This window comes from Moschus berezovskii, chromosome 21 (genome assembly GCF_049115385.1).
Source record: "Moschus berezovskii isolate FMDL1 chromosome 21, NW_MosBer_1.0, whole genome shotgun sequence".
NCBI lineage: Eukaryota > Metazoa > Chordata > Mammalia > Artiodactyla > Moschidae > Moschus > Moschus berezovskii.
In genome coordinates this window covers 40,716,791-40,734,867 of record NC_142480.1, presented here as the reverse complement: position 1 = coordinate 40,734,867, position 18,077 = coordinate 40,716,791, and the positions used below count along the sequence as shown (strand labels likewise).

At 44.9% G+C, this 18,077-nt stretch overlaps 1 long non-coding RNA gene across 1 annotated transcript in view; it reads left to right on the top strand.

Annotated features, from left to right (window-relative positions):
* LOC129550119 (uncharacterized) overlaps positions 1-17,641 on the top strand; it is a 28,522-nt gene extending 10,881 nt beyond the window's left edge. The window contains exons 4-5 of the long non-coding RNA XR_016035702.1: positions 2,419-2,559; positions 12,197-17,641. This is a non-coding gene — a long non-coding RNA (uncharacterized LOC129550119). The remainder of the gene's footprint in view (positions 1-2,418; positions 2,560-12,196) is intronic.
* Positions 17,642-18,077: the final 436 nt, after the last annotated feature.

Genomic DNA, 18,077 nt, shown 5'->3' with positions numbered 1-18,077 from the left:
AGGAGATGATACAGTAGTAAAGAACCCACCTGCCAATACAGGAGACGCAAGGGATGCAGGTTTGATCCCTGGGGTGGGAAGATCCCCTGGAGTAGGAAATGGCAACCCGCTCTAGGATTCTTGCCTGAGAAATCCCATGGACAGAGGAGCCTGGTGGGCTACAGTCCATGGGATTGCAAAGAATCAGACACAGCTGAACAACTGTGCATACCACACACACATACTTCCCCTTGGAATGTAATCCTCTCGTTACTATCATAGAGAATGTTTACTCCACTCAGCAATCATCTCTCTTTTTCTTCAGATTTGAGAAGTGTTACTCTTTTTCATCCCTCTTGCCTAAGAGACTAGACTCCTGTATCAAAAATGAAAATTCCTTTGTAAATTTTAATCAAGAAAACTCAGACCTGCTCAGAATGGAAGGGAGTCTCATTTGACATGGGGAAGGCCTGAGGGTCATCTTGAGGAGGCCTGCCTGGCAGCACCCAGCAACACAGCAGTGACGTGGTCAAAACCTCAAGTGTCCAGACTTGCAGTCCAGGGCCAGTTCTGCTTTCAGTGCATGGAGATGCTGTGGATCTTTGGGGTTTATTTGTTTTAGATGTTTGTTTTACTTCTGATAGATCTTCTACAGGGAATGCCTTCCCTCTTTTAAGAGTTTACCCTCCATTACTTCTAGAGAAGACTGCCTAAGCTGGGCCTGTAAAAGTTTACCCAAGTGGATTTCTTGCCCAGGGAGGTAGTGTCCTACTCCAAGGAGACCCAGATTCCTCAGGCTACATGTCAGTCTGCAGGTAAACTATTTTTGTTTACTTTCCACGTAATCTTTGAAGAAATTGCCAGGGACCTCCATCCTTCTTGTTGTATCGTATCTTACCATAAGATGTCTTCACAGGACACAAATTTAATGATATACCAAGAGCTGAGTCTCCTTTGGCCTTGGTTTTGGAAACGCTGGTGAGGAACCTAGTGGTACTCTGCTGAGGTCCTTTAATGGCCCGGAACCTCGTGGGCCAGAGTCGACCGATAAGAAAGTAAAGGAAAGAGAAAGAGGCAGATATTCTTTGTTTATGCAGAGAGCCAATAAAGCCCCTGGCACAGGTCTTGCTGTGTTCACGAAGGCCTCAGGCGCCTTTTTGATGGGGTGAAGGCACAGAGCGCCTTCTCGAGAGAGTCTTAGAAGCCTGGGCAGGAAAGTGAACACAGAGAGCCTCTACGCTCCAGGAATTAGCCTGAAAAAGAGAGAGAGAGAGAAAGAGAAAGCAAGACACGGGGACCAAAGCTCTGATGGAGCAAAGGTGTTTTAATCAACATGGTGTGGGCATATATACTGTAGTTATTCTCAGCAAAGATAAAGATTAAAATTCCAGACTTACAAAACATAGGCGATCCATATTAAAGAGAGAGAGTTGTAAATAATCACTTTTACCATATGGTTCATAAAAAGGAAGAGGGTACTTATCACCGTATAGAAAAACTAACGAAGGAAATGCCTGGATTCCTCAGCCTCCGGGAGGGGCTTGCCTCTCCTCTTAATTCATGAATATTCAGGAATTCATAAGGAACAGAGAATTCCTGACAGATCCAAAACAGCACACAGGAAGCCTCCTGTTATGCTTCCTAACAGTACTCCTCCAGAGGACCTATGAACTTTAAAGTGGGTCACTTAGTGAGGTCAGACTTTGTCAACATGGTATGAGGACAGGGAAAATCACCAAAGGAAAATGCAACAGAAACTACTCAGAATTTTATTGACTAGAAGAGTGTGTACATGAGACTCATCATTTGCAGGAGTCCACAAACTACAGCCACCACCCCCCCCCCCCATCCTGTTCCTTGAGATAAAGTATTTGGGGATCCAGCCACACTCGGTTCTGCGTGTTGGAATGACTGCTTTCCCACTCAGCAGAGCTGACTACTTATGACCCATGGCCTAAAATCTTTACCGTAATCTCGCACTTTTCAGAAAAGCTTTGCCAGTCAGTTAGAAAAACTTACTTGCTTTAGCAATTCAGATGGCAATACACTAGAGTTTCTTACCACAATTTAAAAAGACTTTCCATTCCGAGCCACCCATCTCCTTGCATGAACCTATAATAAACCTTTCTCTGTTCTAGAGTCTAATGATTTAATATTGTTGGCCTCACTGTGTGTCATGCACAGGGACTAAGCTAAGGGATGCCCAGAAAGCTGGTAAAACTCTTTCTGGATGTGTCTGTCATGGTGTTTCAGAAGAGATTAGCATGTGAAACCAGAGACTGGAAACAGGATAGTCCCCTAAATGTCCAGATAGAGCAAAATGGTGTGTGGTGGGAGGGGATGTTGGGGTTTAGGGGGAATGAGGGTGGAGGATGGAGCTTGTTTTGTGAGCCTGGACTTCTGTCTCCTACCATTGGCTTTGGTTCTTCTTGTTCTCAGGCCTTCGGACTGGGGTGATGCTGTTGGCTTCCCTCATTCTTTGGCATCCAGGTGTGGAGAGGAACCACACCACTGGCTTTCCTGGACCTCCAACTTGTAGACGGCAGAGCAGCTCTGGGACTTCTCAGCTTCCATCATCATGTGAGCCAGTCCCACCTAAAAAAATCTCTTTCTAGCTATTTATATGTACCCTATGGTTTTTTTCCTCTCAGTTCAGTTCAGTCACTCAGTCGGGTCCGACTCTTTGCAACCCCATGACACAACACCCCAGGCCTCCCTGTCCATCACCAACTCCCGGAGTTCACTCAAACTCATGTCCATCAAGTCGGCGATGCCATCCAGCCATCTAATTCTCTGTTGACCCCTTCTCCTCCTGCCCCCAATCCCTCCCAGCATCAGAGTCTTTTCCAGTGAGTCAACTTGTCGCATGAGGTGGCCAAAGTATTGCAGTTTCAGCTTCAGCATCAGTCCTTCCAATGAACACCCAGAATTGATCTCCTTTAGAATGGACTGGTAGGATCTCCTTGCAGTCCAAGGAACTCTCAAGAGTCTTCTCCAGTACCACAGTTCAAAAGCATCAATTCTTCGGCGATCAGCTTTCTTCACAGTCCAACTCTCACATCCATACATGACCACGGGAAAAACCATAGCCTTGACTAGACGGACCTTGGTTGGCAAAGTCTGCTTTTTAATATGCTATCTAGGTTGGTCATAACTTTCCTTCCAAGGAGTAAGCGCCTTTTAATTTCATGACTGCAATCATATACTAACTAATAGAAATGCTTTTTATTGTATTTTTAATTAGAGGATAGTTGCTTTACAATATTGTGTTGGTTTCTGCCATAATATGAATCAGCCATAGATATACATATGCCCACTCCTTCTTGGACCTCCCTCCTCTCAGGTTGGTTTATTTATCTTCCTCGGTTCTTATCTTGTCACAACAAAAATTTGGAGCAATGGACCAAACTGTCAGACAAGTGAAAGCTCAGTTCACATTAAGCATACAGATCTTTTATTAGACTGACACTCCCAAAAGAGTCCTTCTCATCCTTCCTGTCAAGCTCTCTTGGCTTCCTCCAGTCCCCTTCCTTTTGGTTATACCTGGTGCAAAGTAGGGCTTGTACCCACTACCAATCAATGAAAGAGAATACAAATAGGCATATACTCAAGGTGATTGACAATTTCAAGTTGTATAACAGTAGGCTGTGTTGTTTATGTCTTCCCATAATTTCATCTGATATAATTAGATGTAGAATATTCATGAGCCCTTGATGCACTCCGAACTGTCTAACTGTCTAAGGTTATTTGGAGAAGCTCCTGTGGTCATTTTGTATCCACTGTGTGCCTGGGGCGCATATTCAGGAATTGAACAGTTTCTGTGGTTATTTTGTAGCATATTTGTGAGCTCTCCTGGGTGCATCTGGGATGGAGTTTAGAGATAGGCTTGCATCCTTTCAGCCAGGCCTCCTCTAGGTGTTCATGTCTAACTTTGTACCTGACACTCTCCCCTCCAATCCCCTCCCAGCCCTCTAGGCTGTCACAGAGCACCGGGTTAGAGGCCCCTGTGTCTTACTGCTAATTCCCATTGGCTGTCTGTTTTTCATATGGGAATGTGTATGTTTCAGTGTTACTCTTTCAAGTCATCCCTCCCTCTTCTTACCCCACTGTGTTCACAGGTCTGTTCTCTGTGTCTGCGTCTCCATTGCTGCCCTGCAAATAGGTTCATCAGTACCGTCTTTCTAGATTCCATATATATGCTTTAATACATGATACTTGCTTTTCTCTGACTTATTTCACTCTGTATGACAGACTCTAGGTTCATCCACACAACTGACTCAAATTCATTCCTTTTTGTAGCTGAGTAATGTTCCATTGTATATATGTATTAATACCCGAACTTCTTTATCCATTCATCTGTTGATGGACAGCTAGGTTGCTTCTGTGTCCTAGCTGTTGTAAATAGTGCTGCAGTGAACATTGGGGAACATGTGTCTCTTTCAATTATGGTTTTCTTAGGGTATATGACCAGTAGTGGGATTGTTGTGTCATATGGTAGTTTATGGAACTTTCCAAGTGCCAATGCAGGAGACAGAAGAGACGTGGATTTGATCCCTGAGTTGGGAAGATCCTCTGGAGGAGTGCGTAGCAACCCACTCCAGTATTCTTGCTTTGGAGAATCCCATGGACAGAGGAGCGTGGTGCCCCAGTCCATAAGGTCACAGAGTTGAATATGACTGAAGCAACTTAACACACACACCTGGTAGTTTTATTCCCAGGTTTTAAAGGGATTTCTGTGCTGTTCTCCATAGTGGCTGTATCAATTTACATTCCCAGTGCAAGAGGATTCCTTTTATCCCATACCAGCTCCAGCACTTATTGTTTGTGGATTTTTTGATGATGGTCATCCTGACTGGTGTGTGGTGATGCCTCATTGTAGTTTTGATTGCATTTCTCTAATAATGAGCAATGTTGAGCATCTTTTCATGTGTTTATTAGTCATCTCTATGTCGTCTTTGGAGAAATGTCTATTTAGGTCTTCTGCCCACTTTTTGATTGTTTGTTTTTATGGTATTGAGCTGCGTGAACTACTTATATATTTTGAAGATTAATCCTAGAGATGCTTTAAAAATTTTCAAATTTCTAAATTACTTTCCCCATAAATTTATTTTGTCAGATTGAGATTTAGGTCACAAGGCTTTTTCAGTCTGTCTTATATAAAGAGACTGAAATATTCTTTGGTGTTTGGTAATTTTACACTACTTTATTATATATTTGGTAAGAATACTGATGTATTTTTTTTAATAGATAAAACCTAGCTTAACTAATTAATCTAACATTCCACAGATTGTCTTTCTAGTGTCACTTGTTGAATGGATGTGCTATATAAACTAAAATCTCTGATGAAGTGTGTTTTCTCCTCAAGTTCTCTTTGTCTTTTCTCAGTAGACATTGAAGGATAGGGTGGAATGATATGGAGGTTTAATCCAGTGGAGATTATTTGCTCATGGTGAATAAATCGCTCAGAGTTATTTCCATAGCTAACCCTCTTTAATTTTTCCACTGTCAGTAATTGGGTCTTTTTAGTGTCAACTGAAAAACAATGCACAGCTTGAAAGTTGAGTTATGTTTTATCTGGTGGGCAAAACTGAGGACTGCAGATAACTGAGAGACTGCTCCAAAGAGGTAAGCAGGGAGCCAGGATAAATAGAAGTTTCTGCGATAAAGACAACTTAGTTAGTTGGAACATGAAAAGATTGCTGTTAATAAAAGAAAACCAGATGTCTGAAGTTAAGGAATTTAGCACTTTTCTGTATATGGGATGATGCTCTCTGAAAACATCCCTTTAATATGCACCTCAGCCATCTGGGGCCAGTATACTGTTTTTGTCATCCTGAGTCTCCTCCAGATACACCATCATAGTGGTGGCAGTGGCTTCCATTAGATGTAGCCCAGTGTATCCCCAGGTCATCTGACTTCTTTGCAACCCTATGGACTGCAGCCTGCAAGCCTTCTCTGTCCATAAGATTTCCTAGGTAGGAATACTTGAATGGGTTTTTACTGAGAAGTGCCATTCCCTTCTCCAGGGCATCCTCCCAGATCAGAGATTGAACATGTATCTCCTGCATTGATAGGTAGGTTCTTTACCACTGAGCCACCAAATCTGAGGACTGAGCCACCAGGCTTACATAAATCATTTTACAGATATAACAGTCTATTACATGCTGATGATAACGTAATTTTTAACCTCTCCTTCCCCTCTCACTTTTTATGCTTTTGATGTCACAGTTTACCTTTTTATATCATGTATTAACAAATTTTATAGCTATAGTTACTTTTACTACCTTTGTCTTTAACATTTATATTAGAGTTAAACGATTAACACACAACTAATTCAGTATTAGAATATGCTGAATTTGGCTACATGCTTATCTTTATCTTCTTTATCGACCTGCATCCTTTGTTTTCATATGAGTATAATGCCCTTTCATGGCAACTTGAAGAACTCATTTCAGTGTTTAGTGCTAATGAACTCCCTCTGCTTTTGTTTGTTTGGAAAAGTCTTTACCTTACCTCATTTCTGAGAGAAAAATTTACCAGATAAAGTTTTCCTTGTTGGCATTTTCTTTTTTAAGAGTGTTTATTAATATTATATCCACCCATTCTCTTCACCTAAAAGCTTCCTGCTGAGAACTCAGCTTCTAGGAGTACCCTTGTATGAGATAGACTTTTTTTCTGTCTTGTTGATTTAAAATTCTATCTTTGTCTTTTATTTTAGACAGTATTATCAAAAAATGGGACAAGATTGTTTTGTATTGAATTTTTGGGTGACTTTTAGTTTTATAAACTTGGATATCAAATTTTCTCCCCAGATTTGAGACGTTTTCATCCATTATTTCTTTAAATATGCTTTCTGACTCTTGTCTCTCTTCTTCTGAGACCCTAATACTTCTTAGAATGTTTTTTAATCTAAGGGATTTTTTTTAAGTCCAAAAACTTTTTTTAAAAATTTTAATTGGAGGCTAATTACTTTGCAATATTGTATTGGTTTTGCCATACACTGACATGAATCTGCCCCGGGTGTACATGTGTTCCCCATCCTGAACCCCCCTCCCACCTCCTCCCCATACCATCACTCTGGGTCATCCCAGTGCACCAGCCCTGAGAATCCTGTATCATGCATTGAACCTGGACTGGCGATTTGTTTCACATATGATAGACATGTTTCAATGCCATTCTCCCAAATCATCCCACCCTCGCCCTCTCCCACAGAGTCCAAAAGACTGTTCTATACATCTGTGTCTCTTTTGCTGTCTTGCATACAAGGTTATCATTACCATCTTTCTAAATTCCATATATATGTGTTAGTATTCTGTATTGGTGTTTTTCTTTCTGGCTTACTGAACTCTGTATAATAGGCTCCAGTTTCATCCACCTTATTAGAACTGATTCAAATGTATTCTTTTTAATGGCTGAGTAATACTCCATTGTGTATATGTACCAAAGCTTTCTTATCCATTCGTCTGCTGATGGACATCTAGGTTGCTTCCATGTCCTGGCTATTATAAACAGTGCTGCGATGAACATTGGGGTACATGTGTCTCTTTCAATTCTGGTTTCTTTGGTGTGTATGCCCAGAAGTGGGATTGCTGGGTCGTATGGCAGTTCTATTTCCAGTTTTTTAAGGAATCTCCACACTGTTCTCCATAGTGGTTGTACTAGTTTGCATTCCCACCAACAGTGCAAGAGGGTTCCCTTTTCTCCACACCCTCTCCAGCATTTATTGCTTGTAGACTTTTTGATAGCAGCCATTCTGACTGGTGTGAAATGGTACCTCATTGTGGTTTTGATTTGCATTTCTCTGATTATGAGGGATGTTGAGCATCTTTTCATGTGTTTGTTAGCCATCTGTATGTCTTCTTTGGAGAAATGTCTGTTTAGTTCTTTGGCCTATTTTTTGATTGGGTCGTTTATTTTTCTGGAATTGAGCTGCAGGAGCTGCTTGTATATTTTTGAGATTAATTCTTTGTCAGTTGCTTCATTTGCTATTATTTTCTCCCATTCTGCAGGCTGTCTTTTCACCTTGCTTATAGTTTCCTTTGTTGTGCACAAGCTTTTAATTTTAATTAGGCCCCATTTGTTTATATTTGTTTTTATTTCCAATATTCTGGGAGGTGGGTCATCGAGGATCCTGCTGTGATTTATGTCGGAGAGTGTTTTGCCTATGTTCTCCTGTAGGAGTTTTATAGTTTCTGGTCTAACGTTTAGATCTTTAACCCATTTTGAGTTTATTTTGGTGTATGGTGTTAGAAAGTGTTCTAGTTTCCTTCTTTTACAAGTGGTTGACCAGTTTTCCCGCACCACTTGTTGAAGAGATTGTGTTTTCTCCATTGAATATTCTTGCCTCCTTTGTCAAAGATAAGGTGTCCATAGGTGCATGGATTTATCTCTGGGCTTTCTATTTTGTTCCATTGATCTGTATTTCTGTCTTTGTGCCAGCGCCATACTGTCTTGATGACTGTGGCTTTGTAGTGGAGCCTGAAGGATTCTGCTTCTCAGCGCCGGGACCTTTCACATTTAGCAGGTAGTGGATGGCAGCAGGAACCCACCCATCAGGGTGGAAGAGGGGGCCTGATCACCCCCCTGGGAGGGACGAGAAGGGGCACAGACCCACAGGAGCCTGGAATCGGCAGGTGGCAGCAATTGCTTGGTACACAGGTTGACGAGTGTGTTAGGGCTTAGGAAGGAAATTTGTGAAGGTCATTTAGGGGGTGGTGTCCATGCCATCTTGGGGAAATTATTACCAAGCAATTGCCAGGGGATTTTTAGGAGAAGAAACTTGGTCCTTGTGTGCTCATATTCTACCCTCCCCCAGGAGGTGCCCTATCTGCTATGAAACCCCCAATCCCCTCAAACTAGTTAGGTAGAAAGAAAAAAGTGTATCAGTGAGTACGAATTGGCCTTTCCAGGAGAAGCCTGGGGTGTGGGGTATCTAATCAATCTGTGTTTTCATCCTCACCCAGTTAAGCCCGCCGGGACAAGGAAGGCATCTAAAGCAAAGGGGAGAAGAGGTTGTGGGTGCTGTGGTGTTCTGGTTTAAACGAGAAAGGCTGCAAGAGAAGCAATGTCTGACTCCCCCCACCCTCTGGGACTAGCAGGTAAAGCCCTCCTTGACCCTATTAGGTAAGAGGCAGACTGGCACTTTAAGTGTTTCATCGAGTGGAAATACCAAAAATACCTGGGATACCGAGTGCTTCTCCAGCCAAAAAAGAAAGAAACATCAATGAGAAGGTCCGAAAAATGGGAGGAAGCAGATCTAAGGCAACTGTACTAGAAAACATGATCAAAAACTTCAAAAAGGGATCTGATGGAGACTATGGGACAAGGATGACACCCAGCCGGCTCTGCACTGTCTGCGAGGTCGAGTGGCCCGCAGTGGGAGTCGGTTGACCACCAGAGGATACCATGGCTTAAATTTAATAAAGACAGTCTATGCCATAGTTAACAGAAAACCTGGACACCCTGATCAGTTCTCATACATAGACTCTTGGCTAGGGATAGCCCAGGACCCCCCCAAATGGGCCTGATTTTATATCCAAAATGGGGAGGGGAAGATATTAATGACTCAAAAAGTAGCCAAAGATGAAAAGGAGATCTTACAGGATCCAGAGAGGGAAGAACTTCCCTCGCCACCGTACTGGATAACGATCCCAACCAACGTTCCCGCAGTGCCAAGAGCCTCCCCACAGGAATTGCCCAGAGGCTGGTAAGCATCCCAGACCCTCCACCTTCACCAGTCCTCCCGACAGCCCCACAGGTTGTAGAGCTGCCATTCTGGCAAGCTCCAACCTTAGCTGAAGGGGCAACAGGCTACCCACCGGATTCAACCACTGCTGACATCATATGTCCCAAGCTCTATCCTCCGCTCCCTATATGTACTTCCAAACGAGGGGAGGGAGACTTTGGAATTAAGCAGAGTCTGTGCTCTACCAGAGAGCCAGAGGGAAAGGCACTACTACCGATGCCTCTTAGAGAAGCCCAACAACCCCCCATGCAAGGGGAGGACGGTAATTACCATCAAGCTCCTGTAGCTTACTACTACCAGCCTTTCTCATCAACTGACATACTAAATTGGCAAAAGCACACCCCACCCCCTTACTCAGAAGAGCCACAAGATAGGACTAGATTGATGGAAACCGTCTTTCACACCCATCGACCAACATGGGATTCAGTTCAGTTCAGTTCAGTCGCTCAGTTGTGTCCGACTCTCCGCGACCCCATGAATCACAGCACTCCAGGCCTTCCTGTATATGATGTCATGTAATTATTGACATCTCTCTTCAGTACTGAGGAGAGATACAGGATTAATACGGAAGCAAAAAAATGGTTACGAAAGATGGTTCCAGAAGGTGTTGCAAACCCAGAAAGGTGGATAGAGCAAGCCTTCCCTGCTGATAAACCTAATTAGGATCATAACACAGAAGAAGGGAGGATTCAACTAGACAGATATCCGACAGCCATTATACAAGGGGTGAAGCGGGGAGCCCGTAAGCCAATGGACAAGTCAAAACCTGCTGGGGTAATTCAGAAGGGGAATGAATCATCTTCTGAATTTTATGAGAGCCTCTGTGAAGCCTATCGACTTTATACACCTACAAACCCGGAAGCTGCACGCTGTCAGACTGTTGTAAACGCGGCATTCATCTCGCAGGCATACCCCAATACTAAGCGAAAGCTTCAAAAGACAGAAGGGGTTGTCCATGTCCAGCTCCCAGTTAATTGAAATAGCAGACAAAGTGTCCTGGAACAGGGACACAGAAATAGAAAAGAAATATGAAAAGAGATATAAAGAGGAACAAAAGAGAACAGACCAGAGATTTGAAATGCTAGCTGCTGCTCTGGGAAAGTATCTCAGGCCCTTCGGAAAAACCTCCTCCTGCCCCAGGGACGAGACAGTCCTTCAACTGGTCCCAAAGGAGGCCCCAGGCCCCGTTACAGCCAAATCAGTGTGCCCAGTGCCGAGGTTTTGGCCACTGGAAGAATGAATGCCCTAAGGCAAGGAGGGAAGAGAAAGCTCCCACAGTTGTGGGACTTGCTGACTTGGAAATTAAATAGGGCTGCTGGGGTTCAGAGATACCAGGTCCCCGAGAGCCCGTGGTAAACTTAAAAGTGGGGGACCAAAACATTTACTTTATGGTGGATACAGGAGAACTGTCGGTAGTAACAAAACCCGTGGCTCCATTATCCAAAAAGACTACCACTATAACTGGGCTATCAGGAGAAGAGATGATTAAATCGTTCTCCAGCCCAGAAAATGCCAGATGGGGGGACACCAAGTGATTCATGGATTCCTCTACATTCCTGAGTGCCCAGTACCTCTGTTGGGAAGAGACTTGCTCTCCAAACTAGGAGCACGAGTGACTGTCTCCCCTGAGGAGAGGCCCACCTTCTGGGCGGACACTATGACCTCCTGCTCTCTCTCTCAATACACCCCCCCCCCCAAGATGAGTGGAGGTTGCATGAGCCTCCAAAGGAAAAACCAGGTGGGCCAGAAGAACTTGAGAGAGAGCTAACTCAATTATTCCCCAAAGTCTGGGCAGAAGACAACCCCCTGGGCTGGCTAAACATCAAGCCCCAGTGATACTAGAACTCAAGCCAGGCACCATTCCAGTTAGAAAGCGCCAGTACCCTCGGAGAAGGCAATGGCAAGCCACTCCAGTACTCTTGCCTAGAAAATCCCATGGATGGAGGAGCCTGGTAGGCTGCAGTCTGTGGGGTCGCCAAGGGTCGAACACGACTGAGCGACTTCACTTTCACTTTTCACTTTCACACATTGGAGAAGGAAATGGCAACCCACTCCAGTGTTCTTGCCTGGAGAATCCCAGGGATGGGGGAGCCTGGTGGGCTGCCGTCTATGGGGTCACACAGAGTCGGACATGACTGAAGTGACTTAGCAGCAGCAGCAGCAGCAGCAGTACCCACTACAGACAGAGGCCCAGGCCAGCATACTACCCCACATCAATAGATTGAAACAAGCTGGTGGGCATTCTAGTAGAGTGCCAGTCGGCCTGGAATATGCTGATCCTGCCAGTCACAAAAGGAGGAGGACAGGACTATAGGCCTGTGCAAGCTCTCAGGCTAGTCAACCAGGCTACTGTGACTTTACATCCCACTGTTCCAAACCCCTATACCTTACTTAGCCGCCTCCCACTGAGGACTAAAGTTTATACTTGCCTAGATCTCAAGGATGCCTTCTTCTGTATATGCCTTGCTCCAGCATCACAGCCCATCTTTGCCTTGGAATGGGAAGATCCAGTCAGGGGAACCAAACAACAGCTCACCTGGACTCGTCTCCCACAAGGGTTTAAGAATTCCCCAGCCATCTTTGGGGAAGCCTTGGCTTCAGACCTGGACTCATTCCAGTCGGAAGAGTATGGATGTTGGCTCCTACAATACGTGGATGATCTGCTACTGGCTGCCGAGACCAAGGGAAAATGCTGGCAAGGGACGAAAGCAGTGCTCCAACTGCTGATGGAAGCAGGTTACCGGGTGTCGAAGAAGAAGGCACAGATCTGCAAGGAGGAAGTAAGGTATCTGGGGTTTGTTTTAAAGAAGGGCACAAGGTTATTAGACCAGTTCAGAAAAGAGGTGATCCTGAGAATCCCAACACCTAAGACTTGTTGGCAGGTCCAGGAGTTTTGGGGAGCTGCTGGGTTTTGCAGAATCTGGATTCCAGGATATTCCCAAATGGCCCAGCCTTTATATGAACTCCTGACAGGGCCTGAGGAGAATCCGCTAAATAACAAAAAGCCTTTGATGAATAAGGTTGGCAATTATATCAGCCCCCGCTTTAGGGCTGCCAGACCTTGCCAAGCCATTTACTCTATATGTAACTGAAAACAGCAATGGGAGTGTTAACTCAGACTGTGGGAACGTGGGACAGGTCTGTAGCCTATCTCTCAAGGCGGCTTGACAATGTTGCCACCGGGTGGCCCAGATGCTTGCAAGCAATTGCCGCAGTTGCCCTACTAGTATGAGAAGCTACTAAATTGACTTTAGGCCAAGATCTGGTCGTAAGAGTCCCACATGAGGTCAACACACTCTTACAAGAAGATCCCCACAAATGGCTATCAAACTCCCGGATTATTCAATATCAAGGGCTGTTATGTGAAAACCCTAACCTCCATATTGAGCCTTGCCAGACTTTAATCCTAGCCACACTCCTTCCGGTGGGAGAGGGTGGATCTTCTCATGACTATGGGGAAGTCTTGGAAGAGGTCTACACCAGCAGACCCGACCTCCAAGACCAACCGATTCTGGACCCTGATTGGGTCCTATATACTGATGGCACTAGCCTGATAAAACAAGGACAACGGCTGTCGGGTTACACCATAGTCACAGAAAAGACTGTCATTGAAGCTGGCTCCTTGCCACAACACTAGTCTGCTCAATGAGCTGAGTTATAGGTTATGATTTGCACACTCCAGCTGTCCAAAGGCAAGAGAGTAAACGTCTTCACCGACTCCAGGTATGCTTTTGCCACACTACATGTACATGGGGCTCTGTATAAGGAGAGAGGCCTTTTGACAGTTAGTGGAAAAGATATCAAAAATAAGGAAGAAATTCTGAGCCTATTAGATGCTATCTGGGAATCAAAAAGGGTTGCAGTCATACATTGCCGAGAACATTATAAAGAGGATACCCACCAGGTTGGGAGAAACAGACTGGCAGATAAGACCACTAAGTAAGCAGCCGAGGGTGTGGGGGTGACAAGTGAGACCCCTATTAAAGCTCTTGTATTGATGCTAAAGCTGAAACTACTTTGGCCACCTCATGCGACGAGTTGACTCACTGGAAAAGACTCTGATGTTGGGAAAGGTTGGGGGCGGGAGGAGAAGGGGATGACAGAGAATGAGATGGCTGGATGGCATCACCGACTCTGTGGACATGAGTTTGAGTGTACTCCGGGAGTTGGTGATGGACAGGGAGGCCTGGCGTGCTGTGATTCATGGGGTCGCGGAGAGTTGGACACGACTGAGCGACTGAACTGAACTGAACTGAACTGATTGGTGGAGCTGCCTGAGCTAACGCTGAACTCTCCAAAATACACTGAAGCCCAAAACCAACTAGCCAAAGCAGAAAGGGCTATCAAGACTGAAAAGGGATGGTGGGAATTGCCAAGTGGCAAATTATTGGTACCAGAGGAGCTGGCACCCACTCTGGTAAGCCAAACACACCAAGCGACCCACCTAGGCCATAATAAACTGGAAGAGCTAATTCAAAAATATTTCTTGGTTCCCCGCCTCTCTCCTATGCAGAACAGAATCTCAGAACTGCACTGCCTGCTCACAGGTCAATGTTGCCTCTCGGCACAGGCAGAAACCTCCGGGAGTTCAGCTAAAAGGCAGGCTGCCCTTTGAACACCTGGAAGTGGACTTCACTGAGATGAAACCTCACTACCATTACCTGCTGGTCATGGCATGTACATTCTCGGGATGGGTAGAAGCTTTTCCTGCATGGACTGAAAGAGCATCAGAAGTAGCCTGGTGCCCGCTTAGGGAGATAGTTCCCAGATTTGGCTATCCTACCAGCATTGGATCAGACAATGGCCTGGCTTTCGTAGCTGATTTAGTACAAGAAGTAAGCAAAACTGTAAACATCAAATGGAAACTACACTCTTCATATAGACCCCAGAGTTCTGGGATGGTGGAATGGACCAACCAGACACTTAAAGAGACACCCTCCAAATGGATCATAGAGACTGACTGCGCCTGGGTGGACTTGCTTCCGACAGCTCTACTCAGACTCAGACCCACGGTCCCAAGGCTACTCTCCATATGAAATTGTATATGGGAGACCCCCTCCCATAATAAAACAGGTGTCAACCAATTTGCCTCAGGTAAGGGGGGATGGGATTTCGCGGCAGATGGAACTGGGTAAGGTAATAAATCAGGTAACTAAGTTTGTACAAGAAAGGGTGCCATTCCCCCTTGGGGGAACAGATTCATGAGTTTTCGCCTGGTGACCAAGTATGGGTCAAAGATTGGAAACAGATTCACTAGCCCCTCGGAGGAAGGACCCTTATGTTATTCTAACTACCCCTACTGCAGTTAAAGTTGCAGGTATTGCCCCTTGGATCCATCATACGAGGGTGAAGAGAACATACCATGCAGACCCAGAAAACGCTGAGGGGACTGCACAGAGGGACCCCGCTGACCCTCGAGAGACTAAGACCATCCTTAAGAAGAAGAAAAAAAGAAAGGATGAAGCCACATCATCAACTCCTGCTGCTTCGCCCCATCAACGTGATTTTGAATTTAACTTCCATTTCAACTCAGGACAATGTTTTCATCTCATGGGCACATTCCTGGGCGGACTCCCACAACACCTGCAACTGCTGGGTATGTGTGGCTTTGCCTCTGTCTGTGACGGATGGACTTCCTTGGTGGGTGTCACCGCTCTGCCGAGGAGATTTTAAACCACTCTGCTCTTTTCTGGGACGACAAAGAGACTTTTCCTTTCTCTTGTTGATCATAATCTCTTTTTGCTCTCTTGGTGTAAGCCAGACCTACAGTCAATAGACTCGGGTCATAGGGTTACTTTTGATGTAAACACCAGTTTCATAGTAGTAACAAAAGTCTATCCCTCATATTTAAAGAAAAAAAAAAGCTCCTTGACCAGCAAGGGAGGACAGGCCTCTCGGTATACTGAACAATTCTACCAAGTTTGGGATGAATATTTCTGGATGACCCCAGAAAAGGGTCAATTAATTACTCCTGCCACTATATGCTGGGAACAAAAAGAACAAAGGGTAGGGTTTGGTGACTGTCCCTTAGACCTGAAAGAACTAAAATATATGGGGTACCTATCCCCCAGACAACATAAACGAACATTTGAGGTCACATACCACCCCAACCAGTCCATCCACTGGCCAGGCTCTGATTGGAAATATAGTCCTGGAATCCGCTGGGTGGTGCCCAACGGAACCCAATGGCTTTGGGGGCCTAACCTTTGGCCTTGGTTACCAATTGGCTGGGTAGGCCGCTGCACACTGGGATTCACTTTTGCTCATGGCAGCATAAAGCCTAACCTACAGCTGCTGCTGCTGCTGCTAAGTCACTTCAGTCGTGTCTGACTCTGTGTGACCCCATAGATGGAAGCCCACCAGGCTCCCCCGTCCCTGGGATTCACCAGGCAAGAACACTGGAGTGGGTTGCCATTTCCTTTTCCAATGTGTGAAAGTGAAAAGTGAAAGTGAAGTCACTCAGTCGTGTCCGACCCTTAGCGACCCCACGGACTGCAGCCTACCAGGCTCCTCCATCCATGGGATTTTCTAGGCAAGAGTACTGGAGTGGCTTGCCATTGCCTTCTCCGAACCTACAGCAAACCCCGGTAAATCTACCTTATTTACATGCTAAGTAGACAAGGTCTGTGTTTCAATGGCATGAGTATATTGCTGCCTTATTCGTACCTTCTATAGGGACAACAGATATTATGATTAAAGTAGAGGCCTTGCCTAATTTCACAAAACAGGCCCTCCTAGATAGTGCTAAAGCCATTCAAGCCTTAAAAGAACAAATCCAAATGAGAAAAGCGGTAATTCAAAATAGAATGGCTTTGGACATGCTCACAGCTGCTCAAGGAGGGACCTGTGCTATAATTAAGGTTGAATGTTGTGTATATATTCCTGATTTATCTGGCAAATGTATCAGCTGCTTTAGATGACATGAAAAACCGGGTAAAACAGTGTCAAATGAAAACATTCCTTTCTGGACTTTGGTTCTATCTTGGGTGAAGGGTGATTGATGGAAAACTATATTTACCATTGTTATAGTTGCCTTGATAGTTCTGCTTTGTGGACCCTGCATTTACAATGTATTATGAACTTTGTAACCCAAAGGTTGGTGTCGTTCTCCCAAACTGGTGGTCAGAGATCCAGGGTGCAATATATCTCTACGAGTGATGCTCATACTACGAGTTAAGAGCATCAAGAGGGGGGAATGAAGGAGGAAACAGAACAGGTTCCATCTTGAAAGCAGGACTCCATCTTGAGCTGGACTGTGGACTTTGAGCTATATGCCCTGTATCTATGGAAACAACATACAAACTGGAAAATCAGATCCCCCGGATGGAAGAGCCCCAGCTCATACCTAGACTCTCCGTCACCTAAAAAAAATACCCTAATTATCTGTGTAACTGAATATAATCATAAATTCTATTATGCCTATTGGGGTATAAACACAGGCCTGTTGATAATTTTCCACTGTTAACTACCTAGGCTTAAGGCATACGAATCACAGGTTTAAAGCATATGGGGTTAACTTTGATTGTATCTTTCTTTTCCTTTGTTCAGGCTAGTTTCAGAGAGTTTGGGGAGGTAGGTTTGAGCACGTACACTTAGGGTATATAAGGTTTTCACAAAAACTGGTTGGGGCCCTTGGCTAAGAGAGTCTGCCTTGGGCCCACCGGTGTAATAAACTGCACTCCACCACGCACATTGTCCTTTTGAGTGTTTGTTTCCCGGAACGCGTGGCTATAACAGTCCCATCACTGCATGGCAAATAGATGGGGAAACAATGGAAACAGTGACAGACTTAATTTTGGGGGGCTCCAAAATCACTGCTCCTCTCGGCCACTGGCCCTGGCCTCAGGCGTAGGGTAACTCCTCTCGGCTGCGCTTCTGTGCGTGGTCGGTTGCGCCGGAGCCAGCGTCTCTCGCGTCTGATCAAATTGCCAACATCCGCTGGATCATGGAGAAAGCAAGAGTGTTCCAGAAAAACATCTATTTCTGCTTCATTGACTATGCCAAAGCCTTTGACTGTGTGGATCACAATAAACTGTGGAACATTCTGAAAGAGATGGGAATACCAGACCACCTGACCTGCCTCTTGAGAAACCTGTATGCAGGTCAGGAAGCAACAGTCAGAACTGTACATGGAACAACAGACTGGTTCCAAATAGGAAAAGGAGTACGTCAAGGTTGTATATTGTCACCCTGCTTATTTAACTTATATGCAGAGTATATCATGAGGAACGCTGGGCTGGAAGAAGCACAAGCTGGACTCAAGATTGCCGGGAGAAATAGCAATAACCTCAGATATGCAGATGACACTACCCTTATGGCAGAAAGTGAAGAGGAACTCAAAAGCCTCTTGATG